Genomic DNA, 17,659 nt, shown 5'->3' on the forward strand with positions numbered 1-17,659 from the left:
AGCTAAACGGCCTGCTTGTACGGGCCATGTCCTCCCAGCTCCTCCGGTAATCCTTTGTGCAGGAGGGGAGCAACATGCCGAGTTGGCCAATACCCTGCCGGCACTACTTTTAACGCACGGCCATCCCAGCACTGCACCGCTTTGCGATGGGCAACGTGGAGCGTGGGCTGGATCATGCGGTGGGTAAACGGGTTCATGTGACCATGGACTCCTGAAACAGCAGGTTTCGGGACAAACCGCTATCTGTCCTTCACAGCGCACTGGATCAGTTTGGTGGAAGGGGGCGAGGAGGGGACAGCAGCATCGGGCACAGCAGCAATCCAGTGGGTGGTGCCACCCCGCAGCAGGGTCAGAAGTGCAGCAGGTTGCTCAGATCCGGTTTCGCCCTCTGGCAAACCCGCCGCCGCCAAACGCCCCGCCTCAGCAGCAGTGTGAAGGCCCGCCACTGCCAAGCGCTGCTGGAGATGGTCAGCCTGGGGAAGGCCAAGCTGACGGCAGACCACATCCTGGCAAAACTCCAAGATCAGGAGAGGAGTTGTCTGACCCCCAGAGGCCTCAGAGTCAGAGAGGTGGTGTCCGACAACGGGGCCAGCCTGGTTGCTGCCATCCACCAGGGAGACCTCACCCACATCCCCTGTCTGGCCCACGTCCTGAACCTGGTGGTGCAGAAATTTGTGAGCACCTACCAAGGGATGGAGCCACTTTTGAAAGCGGCTCGGAAGACGGTGGGTTATTACCGCCGCTAGGGCGGTGCCTCAGCGGCCCTGGAAGCCGTGCAGCTGGAACTGAACCTCCCACGGCACCGGCTCATTATTGATGTTGCAACACGATGGAACTCCACCCTGGCCATGTTAGAGCGTCTGGTTGAACAGAGGCAGGCTGTCAACCACTACCTGGCCAGAGCCACCGCAGATGCCACCGTGTTCGGAACCAGCACCACCCACCTCCTGGACATCATCCTGAATGCAGAGTGGGAAAAAATGCAGCTGGTGTGCTTGGTGCTGCCACCAACATGGTCAGCCGGAACCGTGCATCACTGTGTGAGTGGGTGAGCATGGTGTGCATGCTGGACAAGGCCCTCGATGCTCTGCTGGAAGTGGAAGAGGCAGCCATGATCCAGCAGGAGCAGCAACAGCAACCTTCACAGTCCACCTCTGTGCATCAGGAGGAGGAGGTTGAGAACTTGGAGTTGGAGGACTTGGAGGTCCCTGACCTTGAAGATGAGGGGGCACAGCTGAGTGCACCTGCAGTGGTGTGGGAGTGGAGAGAGCAGGGGGAGGCTCAGGAATCAGAGGAGGAGGACAGCACCGGGGGTGATGATTCAGTGTATGGGTCAGCAGAGATGGCGTCCCTCTTTCCCATGGCAGTGCACATGCTGCAGTGCCTGCGCAGTGACCCAAGGGTCAAGCAGATGCGTGCTCGGGAGGACATGTGGATCACCCTGATGCTGGACACGGCTGAAGGGGAAGCTGCATCAGTTCCTGCCTGCAGGAGGAGACCCTGTGCGGCAAATGAGGGACTTGCAGCGGTTTCTGGTTCGGCACTTGGAGGAAGCCTTCCCCTAGACTCCCCCCCCTGCTGTCACAGTCTAGCCAGCACAGCAGCAGGTGCCTGCGTCCATCAGCAGCAGGCACCCATCAAACCTGCTGTCTCTCACGAAGGCACTGTATGCCACGCCAGTATAGCTGCCGACTAAGGAGGTTCCTGCAGCAGCATGTGGCTATCAAAGCCAGAACCAGCGTCTGACCTGGATGGTGGCAGACTACATGGGGTCCTACAGCGGGCTTGAGAGCGACACCCCTGTGGACCCCTTGGATTACTGAGTCAAGCACCTGGATATTTGGAGCGAGCTGGCGCAGTACGCCTGGAAGTCCTTGCTTGCCCCCCCTTCCAGCGTGGTGTCCGAAAGGTGCTTCAGTGCGGCCAGTGGTGTGGTCACCAAAAAGCGCTCTCGTCTGTCCACCCAGTCTGTGGACAGACTGACGTTTCTAAAAATAAACCAGGCTTGGGTGGTTGGTGAATTCCTGGCCCCTGTTGTTGGCAAGAGGAGGAAATGAAGTGGCTGGAAATCACTATGCCTGCCTTACCCACCCTTTACCACATACAACCTCCAGGCTCCGTCTTGACTTGAGTCATAAACCTGGTTCAAATTTTTTTTTACAGCCGTGGTACCAACACACTAGATGCCATGGAGAACTATGTAAACACAATTTCTGTGTAATTTTTTTGGAGGTGTCTCTGCTGTCCGAGTTGTGGGGAGGCCCCAACTGCAGCAGTATGACCGCTTCCTGGAACCTCTCCTAATGTTTTAACAGTGCCGTGGTACCAACACTAGGTACCCATGGTGAACTATCTAAACACAATTGCTGTGTAATTTTTTGGAGGTGTCTGTGCTGTCCGAGCTGTGGGGAGGCCCCAACTGCGGCAGTACGACCGCTTCCTGCAACCTCTCCTAATGTTTTAACTGTGCCTTGGTACCAACACTAGGTGCCATGGTGAACTATGTAAACACAATTACTGTGTAATTTTTTGGGAGGTGTCTGTGCTGAAAACTGTCATGTCCCAGATGTGCGGTTGGACTTTGGATACAATGTGGGCTGCACGACCGCTGTCTGGAACCTAGTCCTGATGTTAATTGACAGCCATTTTTTCTTTTTTTTTCGGGGGGGGGGGGGGGATTTTAAGTCCCCACATCATAAATTAGTGTTTCCCTTTAAAAAAACAACATAATGCTACATGCCTCATTTACCCTATAAAAACGTTTTAAAAGCAATTTAAAGCCCACTTATGGTTTTTCTATTCGGATATCCGAATCCGCCCGGATAGCCTGGATAATGTGCTCGGATATCCGCATGCACGCGGATATCTGAAAGTTCGGCTTCGGGTATGCGATCCGGATCCGGATATCTTGGTATTCGGATCCGGATCAATTCGGATTTTGAAAAGGGGTATCAGAGCACCCCTGGTCTCCAGGGGCGCTTCTAGGCTCCTAAGAGATCCGGGGCACTTTTAGGCACTCCAGCTGGAAAATGGGTGTGGCCATGCACCAGAATGTGGGTACTGTCACGGAAGAGCCATCAGAAAAGAGAATGCAATCGCAATCGGTTTGCTGCATCGATTGTCGTTGGTGTGCCAGATCAAAATCTTATGTGTGGGTCCTTGCAGTCAGCTTGGGGGTCTCTGTTTTTTTTCATAGCTGCTAGTGGAACTCTTTTCATTTAGCCCCTTTTGTCTTTGACTGTCCCAAGGTTTGTTTAATTAGCAAGGAACAAAGGGTTCATTTCACAGGCAGATCACAGTTAAGTGTGAACCTGCCATTTGAAATCATTTGGGGATTCCAGCAGAACTGAACCTTCCACACAGCAGGGCTTCAGACATGTCGGAGCCATTACATCAGCATTAAACATAATGTAGTATATGATTTTTAGCCTGTTTAACCACTTTGTCCTCCTTGACATATAAAAACGTCAAGGAGGACAGGCGCACTCCCGCGTCCGATCGTGCGCGTGCACGCGCACTCCCGGCCGCGGATTCGGTAGCCACGGAATCAATGTATCGGGCTATGGAGCCCGATCACTGATTCCTCTCCCCCGCTGAAAAAGCGACAGCTTCTCTCGGAAGCTTCGCTCTTTCTGAAGCTGTGTCCCTCTAAGCGTACATTGTACGCTTAGAGTGACGTCATGTAAACAAACTCGAGATTGCCATCTTGTGGCCAAAAAGTAAAACTACAAGTAAATTAAAAAAAACATTACAATACACAAATATTTCCCCAAATAAAACACTTTTATATCCCACCCTCCCAAAAATGCCCACATAAAATGTTTAATAAAAAAAAACAAAAAACATTACTATAAAAAAAAACACATAAATATTTGCCTAAGGGTCTAAACTTTTTAAATATCTACGTGAAGATGAAATATTTCTCTCTATTTTTTTTTTATAAGCTTGTAAATAGTGATGTATGCAAAACGGAAAAAATGCTCTTTTATTTCCAAATAAAATATTGTCGCGATACATTGTGATAGGGACATAATTTAAATGGTGAAATAACCGTGACAAATGGGCAATTACAATACGTGGGTTTTAATTATGGAGGCATGTATTATTTTAAAACTATAATGGCCGAAAACTGACAAATAATTAATTTTTTCATTTTTTTTCTTATTCTTCCTGTTAAAATGCATTTACAGTAAAGTGGCTCTTAGCAAAATGTACCCCCCAAGGAAAGCCTAATTGGTGGCGGAAAAAACAAGATATAGATCAGTTCATTGTGATAAGTAGTGATAACGTTATAGGCTAATGAATGGGAGGTGAACATTGCTCGGATGCATAAGCTGAAAACGACTGAGATGTTAAGTGGTTAAGGAATACAGTTTATATGAGAGGTATGAAAGTTATATCATTTGATTCGGGGAGTCTTGACGGACATTTTGATACCAGTCCTGGGGGCCAGGGATAAGCCACAACAGAGTATTAAACCTCTCAGGAACTAAACATAATATGGTAACCAAGTCTGATGTCATAGGAATTGTCATATTCTGAAGAATATGAATCTGTCATCCACACAAATAATGCATTTCCTGTTTTTGAATTACTGCATTTTACAGGTAAATCTAAAATCTCTCTCCAATGAATGAACTGTGATTGGTTTGTGAACCGGAGCGGGACGGCTTTGTTCCACCCCCAAAACTAGCTTCCATAAAACCAGGATGCATACAAGGAGGGGCAGTCCTTCCTTGTGTACCATCACCTGATAAAGCCAGCCAGCCAGGGGACCATGTGGCTGGCGGCCATTTCCTGAACTGAAACAAAGGACATTTTCTGTGTACTCAGATTTGCCAGAAAGGACATATTTTTGCCTGACCTTAAAATGAACCTCTGGACTAAAAATCGACTCAGAAGCACTGAAAAGGCTTTGTGTTTCTTTAACAGTTTCACAGCATCAGAACTTTGTTTCTCTTATACAAGCCTCATTTTTAGCTGCACAGAAGAAAACTGCCCGGGCAGTTTTCCCCTTATGCTGTGCAAAGCATGATGGGATTTCTGATTTTGTTGTTCTCGTTCTGCTGTCTTGGTACAATTTTTTTTTTAATTTTGAATTTGACATTTAAAGCCTAGCGTGTGCAGCTGGGAGGGGTAATCAGGACACAGGACAGTTGAACTGTGTCTCCTGCTCCTTGTCACCTCCTTTCAACCAAAAAGATGGCTGCCCCCATGACCAAGATGGCAGCCCCCATGAATCACAAACATTTGCCTGTTCTTTTAAAACAGGGTGAGTAAGAGATTATATTACCAATCTATTCGAATTAGCATAACTAATGTAATTTAATGACAGTATGTTTGTTTAGTCTGAAGTTCCCCTTTAAGAATACGTATTTTCCTTCCCTTTTTATTTTTATACTGTGCTACGATTGTCTCTATAATTGTTGATTTCAATGATTTTCGGTATATATTAATTATTCTGTCTGCCTTCGCTGAGAGGGGCGGGGGAGAGGCGGAGATCCGCCGCTGACAGACGCGTGTGAGGCAGGGCTGCAGCTCATAGCCCGGCCTCACACAGAAGCGCACAAGGGCAGCAAAATCCAAGACCAAGAAAGTCGTGGATTTTGCAGGGGGGATTTGGGGGGTAAAGACCCCTCGATATGCTGCAGGATAGCGGTGTTTTAGCAGAGGCAAACATGCCCCTGCTGAATATAAGCTAAAAATCCATTTTTTATCTGGCTTCAGATTCTCTTTAAACATAACTAGGCACAGTTACCTGGCTTCTGTGCTGGCTGGTCTGGCTTTCTGCTGGGCAGGCTGGCTTGCTGCCAGGTTATCTGGCAATTCCTCCATAGCATTCCCTGACCTTCTAGTGGACCCTTTATCACGGGCCCCCATTGAGGCACCACAACTCCCAGCATGCCCCTATAGAAGAATCACAGCTCTCTGCATGCCCCCATAAAGGCATCATAGCACCCAGCATGGTACCACAGCACCCAGTATGCCCACATAGAGGCATCACAGCACCTAGCATAACCCCGATTGATGCACCACAGCTCCCAGCTTGCCGACCATTGAGGCACCACAGCTGACTCTGCCTGGGAGACATCTGGGGCACCCCAGAATAGATCCTGTGCACATGCCATTGGTATTTGGGGCTAGCAATGCCCCTGGCTGTCTGAGATCTGTCTCAAGCAGGTTAGTACATTGTCCTTTACTAGTTATAATTTACTAGTTGAATTTTAAATGGAGGGTACTGTCAAGAAACATTGTGGATTATCTATAAACTTTTCTCATCCAATATCTCACCATATTCTGTCCTTTCTCATGAGTTATCGGTCTGTATCGGTTTCCACTGTAAGTAAAAGACTCTTTAAAGACCCACTATTGTGAAAAACTGTAAAATTTAAAATATATATACATAAAATAAACAGTTCTCTCAGAGTAAATTGCACTATAAATTATCCTTCTCCTATGTTACTGTCACTTAAAGTAGGTAGTAAAAGGCTGTCACATCGGACAGATGTTGGACTATTCTATCCCCTCATGGGGTAATCACAGTATTACCTTTATTCTTTACAAAAGCACTCCCTAGAAAGAATCTCTACAGAGATGTCAGCCAGCTTGCTTACTCGTTTGTACGTTATTTTGCCAGTTGGACTGAGCAACTGCAGTTCAGTAAGTACTTTTGTAAATAGAGAAATAACTGAGAATCCCTCATGAAGAGATGGACTAGTCCAAAACCTGACAGATCTGTCAGATTTTTTCTACCCGTTTGTAAATTACAGATATATATATATATATATATATATATATATATATATATATATATATATACTAGCCGACCCGCGGCGTAGCATACGCCGCATACGAGGGTAGAGGGCAAGAAGGGGGTATTGGGCACAGCGGTGGGGAGGGGGGTTGGACCCTCCCTCAACTGGGTCCCCCATGTGTGCTCTACCTCCAGCTTAAGCTCAGCAGGACCCCCGCCCCCCCCTCACCTGGGTCCCCATGTGCACTCCCCCTCCAGCTTAAGCTCAGCAGGAACCCCCCCCCCCTCACCTGGGTCCCCCATGTGCACTCCCCCTCCAGCTTAAGCTTAGCAGGAACCAATCCCCCTCGGTCCCCCATGTGCGCTCCCCCTCCTGCTTAAGCACAGTAGCAGCCGCCACTATTAGTAAGCGGCAGCGGGTGGGGATGACTCACCTCTACCGTATTCCATCGTGCGTTCCACTGTCGTCACTTCCTGCAATGCCGCACACTGTATTGGTGTAATTTGACTTTATAAAACAGAAGGAAATCTGCAATAATTCAGCTATAAGTGAACATTTGTGGTTACCCACAATGCACTGCTACTAAATATGAAAATTACCCCTTTTCCCCCTTGGTAAACCAAGCAAGCATCCAGAGCTGCTGGTGTAAAGCAAGCATATAGCTTTAAAGTTTACAGTCATATCAAACCCACATGTAGACAGCCTGTTTCAGACTTTTGGTCCTCATCAGTACATGGCAGGGATTGATACGGCTGTATGAGATAGGGCTTGGACCAGTACAACAGAGTAACCAAGCAGCTCAGGGTGACCCAAACCACTCGTAATGTATAGGGGATAAAAGGGACCAAAAAGCCCTCCTACTAAAAAAAGCAAAGCTTGGTGTAATTTGCCTTCCTAAAACAGAAAGAAATATGCAATTATTCAGCTATAAGTGAACATTTGTGGTTACCCACAATGCACTGCTACTAAATATGCAAATAATTCCCTTTTCCCCTTAGTAACCCAAGCAAGCATCCAGAACCACTGGTGTATAGCAAGCCTATAGCTTTAAATTTTACACAGTCATATCAAACCCACATGTGACAGCCTGTTTCAGACTTTTGTTCCTCATCAGTACATGGCAGGGATTGATACGGCTGTATGAGATAGGGCTTGGACCAGTACAACAGAGTAACCAAGCAGCTCAGGGTGGCCCAAACCACTCGGAATGTATAGGTGGATAAAAGGGACCAAAAAGACCTCGTACTAAAAAAATCAAATCTTGGTGTAATTTGCCTTCTTAAAGGACTTCCGAGGCCAAAATCTGCCCCCAAAACGTAAAAAAAGTTAACTACCTGCATGACTTTGTTAGGCAAGGAGGACGCCATCCGTGCCCTTCTGTGTCGTTCCGCCTGGTCCCCTCTGCTCAATAGCCCCCAGAAAGGCTGCGACCCCACGGCCGGGGTCGGTATCTGCAGCCTGCATAAAGATGGCCGCCGGAGCTGGCCACGGCTGCGCAGTCCGCATAGGCTATCATTCATAAAGCATTTCCGCATGCGGAAATGCTTAAAACAGCTGACTTTACCGACCACTTAGCAAAGTCAGCATTCATAAAGGCTCTTTCCGCATGAAAAAATGACACTACCGAGCAGAGTGATAAATCACCGCCTTGTGCTGTGATTATCGGAACAAATGTAGCAAAATGTTAATTCATAAAGATCACCGCAAGCGGTGTGAGGTCGGGAAGTACCGCTCCCTCTGATGTGGCGATGCCAATGTAAGTGAATGGAGACACACAGACCTCCCAGGCAGCTGCAGCAGAGCGGAACGCGGAGAAATGTATTAACTCGGCAGCTTCCGTGTCTCCGCAAGCCTACTGCCTGCCTACCGCCAGCCTAGTTCAGGGAATCTCTGCACTGCTACCGCACATGGATACTTTTTTATGAATGCCCACCCAGAAGTCTAAAACACCGCCAGCAGTGTTTTCCCGCACTGATTCTCCATACCGACAGCACTTTCATGAATGATAGCGATAGCCGCTACTGCGGCTGCGCAGCTCTAGGGCCAACCCCTGATCCACGTAACAGGCAGCGTGGATCGGAGGGTTGGTCCTAGAGCTGCGCAGCCGTGGCCAGCTCCGGCGGCCATCTTTATGCAGGCTGTAGATACCGACCCGGACCGTGGGGTCGCAGTCTTTCGGGGGCTATTGAGCAGAGGGGACCAGGCGGAACGGCACGGAGGGTGCGGATGGCGTCCTCCGTGCCTTACAAAGTCATGCAGGTAGTTAGCTTTTTTTACGTTTTGGGGGCAGATTTTGGCCTCGGAAGTCCTTTAAAACAGAAGAAACTCTGCAATAATTCAGCTTTAAGTGAACATTTGTAATTACCCACAATGCACCGCTACTAAATATGCAAATTATTCTTTTTCACCCTTAGTAAGCCAAGCAAGCCTATAGCTTTAAGTTTTACACAGACATATCAAACCCACATGTGACAGCCTATATCAGACTTTTGGTTCTCATCAGTACATAGCAGGGATTGAAATGGCTGTCTGAGATAGGGCTTGGACCAGTACAACAGAGTAACCAAGCAGCTCAGGGTGACCCAAACTACTAAGAATGTATAGGGGGGTAAAATAGACCAAAAATCCCTCCTACTAAAAAAAAGCAAAGCTTGGTGTAATTTCCTTCTTAAAACAGAAGCAAATCTGAAATAATTCCGCCATAAGTGAACATTTGTGGTTACCCACAATGCACTGCTACTGAATATGCAAATTATCCTTCTTTGCCCTTGGTTTGATATGACACTACTTCTTCTTCTTGCTTGGACCAGCCCCTTCTTCTTGCTTGGACCGGCCCTGGGGGCAGGGCGCTACTTCTTCTTCTTGTTTGAAGGTTGAGGCACTTACTCTATTATATATATAGATGATTTTGGCATACAGCTCATGAAAACCCAAATTTCCTATCTCAAAAAATTAGCATATTTCATCCGAACAATAAAAGAAAAGTGTTTTTAAAACAAAAAAAAAGTCAATCTTCAAATAATTATGTTCAGTTATGCACTCAATACTTGGTCGGGAATCCTTTTGCACAAATAACTGCTTCAATGTGGCGTGGCATAGAGGCAATCAGCCTGAGGACTGGATTTTGACATCCCTGCCATAGAGGTAAGAAATAAGTAAGGAGAGATCATTTGTGGGATCAGATTTATGAAACAAACCCATTGTTTTAAAGTAAGGACTCAGTTCAAGTTAAGGCTGAATTTCTTCGAGTTTAAATCTTGATTGATATTCATCTCACAGATACTGGCTGTCAACCACAACCTGCCAATCCCTTCATCCCAATCTTCTTAAGCTTCATCTATTTCACTGGCTTTGTTCTGAACTGTATCAGTTTATGGATCTTATGGTTCAAGGTCAAGCAATGGAACGCAATGGTGGTTCTCCAGTTCAACTTGGCCATCTCAGATGCTGTGGTCACTCTTGCGGTTCCTTTGCTCATTATCAATGGCCTGAACAAGCGATTGAGTTTTGGGGTGTTCTTATGTCATGTCAGTTTAAAGTCTTAAAGTCTTTATACTGAGCATCCATGTGTATGGGAGTATTTATTTCCTCACCATATATTTCTCAGTTACCTGCAATGTCAAAAGAAAGGCTTTGACAAGAAAACCATTTATCAAAAAACTTTGCCTTATTATCTGGAGTTTTCTGATGTGCAAAGCGATTCCTTCTTTTTCCTTAAAACTTCTGAGATTCATGGAGTTACAAAATGCTTCAACATCCATGAAACTGAACAAACAAACATAATATTTGTCTGGACCTGGGTCAACGTCATGACTGGGTTCCTCATTCCTCTCTCTGTAATTTTGGCCTGCTACCGTCTACTAATTAGGCATCTCATCAGGATCAAGCCAATGAACACTCTCAGCAAAATCATGTTACATAGTTACATAGTTACATAGTTATTTTGGTTGAAAAAAGACATACGTCCATCGAGTTCAACCAGTACAAAGTACAACTCCAGCCTGCTCCCTCACATACCCAGAGGCGCTTCTAGAGACCAGCTGACCAGCTAATTGCCTAGAGCAGATTTATTGCAGGGCGGCTTTGAGGGAAAAAAAAGTTTATTTTTCCTGTCCTTAAGAGGCTGAAAACTCAGGGAACAGAGATAAAAAGTTCTAATGAAAGCCTCTACTGCTCAGCCTCAAATAAGGAATCTACAAACCTTTTGTCTACAACACTTTGTATGGCATTCCCTAATGTTAGTGTTATCTCAGGATCTAGAGTGTGTCTGTGTGACTCCTGTCCTGCCCGCCCCTCCTTATGACTTAAGAGGAGGATGGTGTCTTTGTGTGCATTCCAGAACGGGACTTGGCAGGAGGAAGGAGTGAGATTTTTTTCCCCCTGCTACTGGTACAGTGTAGAAGTCTGTGGTTTATGGAGAGCCAACAATGTGAATCACTAGGCTGGCTGAGGGAAATAAATGTACAATTTGATGGCAAGCTGATAAATGTACACAGCATGATGCAGAAGAGAGGCTTGCCTCCTACAGTGTCTCTAGAAAAAAACTGTCTGCTTTCTCGCCATTGTAAAGACTGCATGTGGTCAGCTAGATAAGGTCGTAGCTCCCAAATGTCCCTCTTTTGGAGGGACAATCCCTCTTTGGGAGCCCTGTCACTCTGTCCCTCTTTCCTCCTCATATGTCCCTCTTTCAGGATTTTGTCCCTCTTTCTATGTAAATATATATATATATCTCTACTAAAAATGTGTTTGACTGTAAACTTTATTCCCATCCTTTACATTGATATATTACTAATTTTAAAATGTTAATATGAAGGAAAATGACCCAGGATAGAAAGGACCAGTGTGGTTTGAATTATAAAACAACATATTTTTCTTATGAAATCTGTACGGTATACGTGACTAGGGGTGTGACGGGGGAGTGATCAGGGGTGTGGCAGGGGCATGGCAGAAGTGTCCCTCTTTTTTTCATCTCAAAAAGTTGGGAGGTATGTATTACACAGGTTGAAAAGATTTAGACAGTCCTTAGACTCCAGGAGGGCTGCTGCAGCCTTGTGTAAGAGACTGGCAGGACAGGCGTCACATTACAGGCAAGTCGCCTCCGTGTTATGTGGCTGCAATACAGATAAGCTGTCTGCTCCATCTCAGGCTATTCTCAGTCTCTCTCCACTCCTCCTCTCTCCCTCATTCACCTTTGATTCCCCCCCCCTTCCCCTAGTGCTGGCTGTCTACTTGTCTTAAAGGAAAGCACAATAAAAGTGCTTTTCCTCCTCTCTCTGGATAGTGTAATTGTTAAGGGCTCTGCCTCAGGCACAGGCAACCTGGGTTCAAATCTCTGCTTCTTCCTACTCAGTAAGCCGGCACCTATTCAGTAGGAGACCTTGGGCAAGACTCCCTAACACTGCTACTGCCTACTGAGCGAGTCAACACTGAGTCCGCGAGGAAAAAAGTAATTATAAATGTTCCTTGTTACTCTCTACTTTGACCCCCCCCCTAATCCTACCCTTACAATTTAATCACCCAATCTTGTTATTAGTAACCCTAGCCTATAGCTGTCAATACATGCATTCATTTTTACAGACAGATTCTTTCAAAATGATCGAATATGGTGATTATCAACCACCACATCAATCAGAATTTCAATCAATCCATGGCAAAAATGTACCAAAAGTACAATCAAGTAGTACATTTTTACAATTGGACACAGTGGTATAGTGGCGGTAGATCACGGCTCGTAGTATTGCACTGAACCACTACTGTAATACAATTATTTTCTGGTGAAAAGCTGCCACATTGCAAATATTTTCATGGAGAGGGCGGGGGGGCCCACAGGTCTCCTTGCCTGGAGTGACAAAATGGCCAATGGCGCCCCTGCACATACCCCTGTTGATCCAGAGGAAGGCGAAAAAAACCCCACAAGGCATGGTCCAATTAGCCCCAAAAGGGAAAAATTCCTTCCTGACTCCAGATGGCAATCAGATAAAATCCCTGGATCAACATCATTAGGCATTACCTAGTAATTGTAGCCATGGATGTCTTTCAACGCAAGGAAAGCATCTAAGCCCCCTTTAAATGCAGGTATAGAGTTTGCCATAATGACTTCCTGTGGCAATGCATTCCACATCTTAATCACTCTTACTGTAAAGAACCCTTTCCTAAATAAATGGCTAAAACGTTGTTTCTCCATGCGCAGATCATGTCCTCAAGTCCTTTGAGAAGGCCTAGGGACAAAAAGCTCATCCGCCAAGCTATTATATTGCCCTCTGATGTATTTATACATGTTAATTAGATCTCCTCTAAGGCGTCTTTTCTCTAGACTAAATAAACCCAGTTTATCTAACCTTTCTTGGTAAGCGAGACCTTCTATCCCATGTATCAATTTTGTAGCTCGTCTCTGCACCTGCTCTAAAACTGCAATATCTTTTTTGTAATGTGGTGCCCAGAACTGAATTCCATATTCCAGATGTGGCCTTACTAGGGAGTTAAACAGGGGCAATATTATGCTAGCATCTCGAGTTTTTATTTCCCTTTTAATGCATCACAAAATTTTGTTCGCTTTAGCTGTAGCGGCTTGGCATTGAGTATGATTATTTAACTTGTTGTCGATGAGTACTCCTAAGTCCTTCTCCAAGTTTGATGTCCCCAACTGTATCCCATTTATTTTGTATGGTGCTAGACCATTGGTACGACCAAAATGCATGACTTTACATTTGTCAACATTGAACTTCATCTGCCATGTTATCCATGTCAATGACTACATTTGTGAGTTTGATAATATTCATAATCTGCTCCATTCCCAGTAACATCACCAGGGTGGTGGCAGCCACCATTGCATGTATCTTCCCAGGCTATAGTTCATGGTTGGAAAATGCTGAAGATGCCTTTAATATTAACGCAGCAATATTGGGAACAAATTGCTTGATGGACCCCATACTGTACTGCTTGGCTTCTGATAAATATAGAACTACATTCACAAGTTTGTGTGCTTCTTTCTGGTGTCCTTCTCTGCAAAGACAACATCAGGAGAACATCAAAGACTGTTAATGTGATTGACCAGGTTTAGGCAATCTAAAGGTATGATTTTTGTTCCTCCCTCCAATTGTGTTTATAAAAGTAATGGTCATAATGATGATTGTATTTGTATTCATGTAACAAGTAGTAATCTATGAAGCAGCAGAGTGAAACCAACTGGGTTTGTCCGTCCTCTTCCCAATAATGCATTTGGTAGGTCTCTGCATACATAAGAAGACAGGGCTTCATGTATCGGGATGGTTGGCAATGCCAAATTCCAATGCCGTAGAAAATCCGGTTTAAACCCTTGCTGATTACCGCTACTGCTACCGATTCTGCTTTCCGCTACCAACTTCCGCATTCCGATGCGGATTTCCGTGGAAATCGTGGACATTTTCTCCAACTTTAACATTGAATTTCTAAAAAACTACAAGGTCTTTTTGCCAAAAAATGTTTCGTCTTGTTCCCACACTTCTGATTAACATACCCTGAAACGTTGGTGTTTCTAGGACCTATGAGGACTTTGCTATTAACCACTAAAGTCGGCGGATTTTGACTGTAATGTAAAATGCAGAAAATTCGCATTACTGATACGCAGTAGTTTTATGACACTCAGAAGACTCAGAATAATTAAACCAATCAGAGCATTCTCTGATTGGCTTAAAATTACTGCATATCAGGTAATGCAGATTTTCTGCATTTTACATTACAGTCAAAATCTGCCGACTTTAGCGGTTAATAGCAAAGTCCCCATAGGTCCTAGAAACACCAAATTTACAGGGTATATTAAACAGAAGAGATGTAACAAGAAGAAAAATAATTTTTCAAAAAGACCTTGTAGTTTTTGAGAAAATCCATGTTTAAAGGGGAACTGAAGAGAGAGGTATATGGAGGCTGTCATGTTTATTTCCTTTTAATCAATACCAGTTACCTGGCGGCCCTGCTGGTCTATTTCTCTGCAGTAGTATCTGATTAAAACCAGAAACAAGCATGCAGCTAGTCTTGTCAGATCAGACTTATAAGTCTGAACCACTGAAACACCTGATCTGCTGCATGCTTGTTCAGGGGCTATGGCTAATAGTATTAGAGGCAGAGGATCAGCAGGGCTGCCAGGCAACTGGTATTGTCTAAAAGGAAATAAACAGGACAGCCTCCATATACCTCTCTCTTCAGTTCCCTTTTAAGTTGGCGGAAATTTCCACGAAAATTTCCACAATTTCCACGAAAATTTCCACAATTTCCACGAAAATTTCCACAATTTTCGCAGAAATTCACCTACCACACTTGTATTAACAATTTCTGCATTCCGATGTGGAAATGCAATTTCTGATCAGGAATGGAATCCGAACGAGCATCCCTGGTCATGTAATGCGCAGTAGTGAGGTCCTCCTGCGAACCCCTTGAGAGCTATATATGAGCCTGTTCCCCCCTCTCCCCCCAATCCGACGGCATTTAGACCATAGAATACACCATTTTTGGAAATTTTAACGTTCCTTTATGATTTATTAAGTTAAAATATTCACAAACCTCTAAACGCTGGAATTTATTAACCTTTTTTTTTTTACATGGAAATTTATAGAGAGTCTACATTTTCAAAAGTATGTAATTGAGAGAGCCAATTGTTGCCAAAATGTGCAACAGAGTTTGGGCAGCCTCTTAAAGGGTACCTAAGGCGATGTGGCATGATGGGATAAACATGTGTATGTACAGTGCAAAACATTAATAACCAGTTAAGTTAAGTTAAGTTAAAGAGTTAAGTTAAGGTATGCAAGTGACAGCTCTGCCTTGTCAGCAGCGCCAGATTTAGGCCTAGGCCACCTAGACCATGGCCTAGGGCACCACAGGAGGAAGGGCACCAAAGCAGCAGGCTGAACTGGTGCAGCATTTGCAAGCTTGGAAATGCTGCAATGCAGGGAGATCAGGCGAGCACCTGACCGCGGTACTCTGCTGCTAGCTGCCTGCGCAGCAGTCACATTGCTCTCTGTGCACGTTTGTATTGTGGCCGGCAGCTATGGACTTGGGCAGCATTGGAGACGGAAAGGAAGAGGAAGCTTCTGCACTGGAGATGAGCAGAGAAATGAGTGACACAGATGGCTGCTGGCTACCTATACTGAAAGGTGTGGGTGGAGGGGGAGTAGGGATTCATCTGTCTACCTATACTGGAGGGAAAGGAGGAGGAGTCATATGGCTACATATACTACAGGGAAGAGGGAGGAATCATACTGGAGGGAAAGAGGGAAGGAGTCATCTGGCTACCTATACTGGGAGTCATCAGGCTACCTATACTAGAAGGAAGGGGGAGGGGTCATCGCACTACCTATTGAAGGAGGGCGGCTGGTGACAGTGGCCTAGGGCGGTAAAGAGTAAAAATCCGGCCCTGCTTGTCAGGAATATAGTAAACCTCACTGATAAGCAAATTAGAGCCATAAAAGTTTTCCTGGAAGAATACAACTTCTGGGGGCAGGTGAGAGATAGAAAAGGTCAGTAGTCCAGGGTCCATATGCAATTAACTTTTTCTTATGAATTTTCTCCCAGATCTTTTTTTCATCTTCTATTTGAAATGATGTTTCAGCACTTTCCAACTGAAAAAGTACAGAAAAGTAGATGGAAAAGTACTATCAAAATTATTTTAAATCGGAATGAAACACAGCATTTCTTCTTTGCTCTAAAAAAATTATTTACAGCAGATTATATACAACCAGCATTTTGCAGCATTCAATTAGTTAAACACAGGGCTTGAAAGTTCAGTGCAGAGAAAGCTGGACGCATCCAAAGTGGAGATAATGGCGTCAATTCACCAGAGGTTACCAACCTATTTATCTCTTGGGAGGTAATTTACCTCCTGTGATATCTCCAAATAGGAATTCTCCAGAAGTATAGGGGAAAATATCGACAGAGAGAAATGCAAGAGATAAATGTGAGATAAGTATGAGATAAATAAGTGATAGTAGTTAGTTTTTCTCCAAATCACAATTCACCAGGGAAGCAAACAAGTGGTTCGACCCAGCACTCTCAATGGAGACAAGCGTGCTATAGCTGATCAGAACTTGTTGCTCATCAAGTTCAAAAATAGTGAAAAAAGAGATATCAGCAGCACCGCTACAGTGAAAAAGTTAGCTCTTTATTAGTGCAGTAAAATCATGTGGCAAAGATAGAGCTGGAGGCAACAGTTGCCTCCAGCTCTATCTTTGCCACATGATTTTACTGCACTAATAAAGAGCTAACTTTTTCACTGTAGCGGTGCTGCTGATATCTCTTTTTTCGCAATTCACCAGGGAAGAAAGGGGGTGTGGCCATTCGTTATTTTTTCATCTCTTTATCCCCTGAATAAACCTGGAGATATCGTGGTTTTCACACAGCAGCTGCTGCTGTGGAAGATGGAGCCTTTTGAGCTTACTCTGTTAGGCCTGGTGCACACCAAAAACCGCTAGCAGATCCGCAAAATGCTAGCAGATTTTGAAACGCTTTTTCTTATTTTTCTGTAGCATTTCAGCTAGCATTTTGCGATTTTGTGAAGCCTTTTTGGTGTAGTAGATTTCATGTATTGTTACAGTAAAGCTGTTACTGAACAGCTACTGTAACAAAAACCGCCTGGCAAACCGCTCTGAAGTGCCGTTTTTCAGAGCGGTTTGCGTTTTTCCTATACTTAACATTGAGGCAGAAACGCCTCCGTAATCCAAAATCTGCAGCAGCCCGGGAGTATGCGTTTCTGCAAAACGCCATCCCGCTCTGGTGTGCACCAGCCCATTGAAATACATTACCCAAGCGTATCCGCAGCCGCAAGCGGATCGCAAAACGCAGCCGAACCGCTCTGGTGTGCACTAGGCCCTAGAGCTTGCCTCTATTATGAGGAGACGAAGGCGCAGGAGGAGGGTCTGTTTAATCGCCCCTCGTAT

General features: G+C 45.1%; 1 pseudogene; it reads left to right on the forward strand.

Moving 5' to 3' along the window:
- The first annotated feature begins 1,012 nt into the window (after positions 1 to 1,012).
- LOC137527461 (lysophosphatidic acid receptor 6-like) lies at positions 1,013 to 13,796 on the forward strand (annotated as a pseudogene).
- The last annotated feature ends 3,863 nt before the right edge of the window (positions 13,797 to 17,659 follow it).

The sequence above is a fragment of the Hyperolius riggenbachi genome, chromosome 8 (genome assembly GCF_040937935.1).
Source record: "Hyperolius riggenbachi isolate aHypRig1 chromosome 8, aHypRig1.pri, whole genome shotgun sequence".
NCBI classification, from domain to species: Eukaryota; Metazoa; Chordata; class Amphibia; order Anura; family Hyperoliidae; genus Hyperolius; species Hyperolius riggenbachi.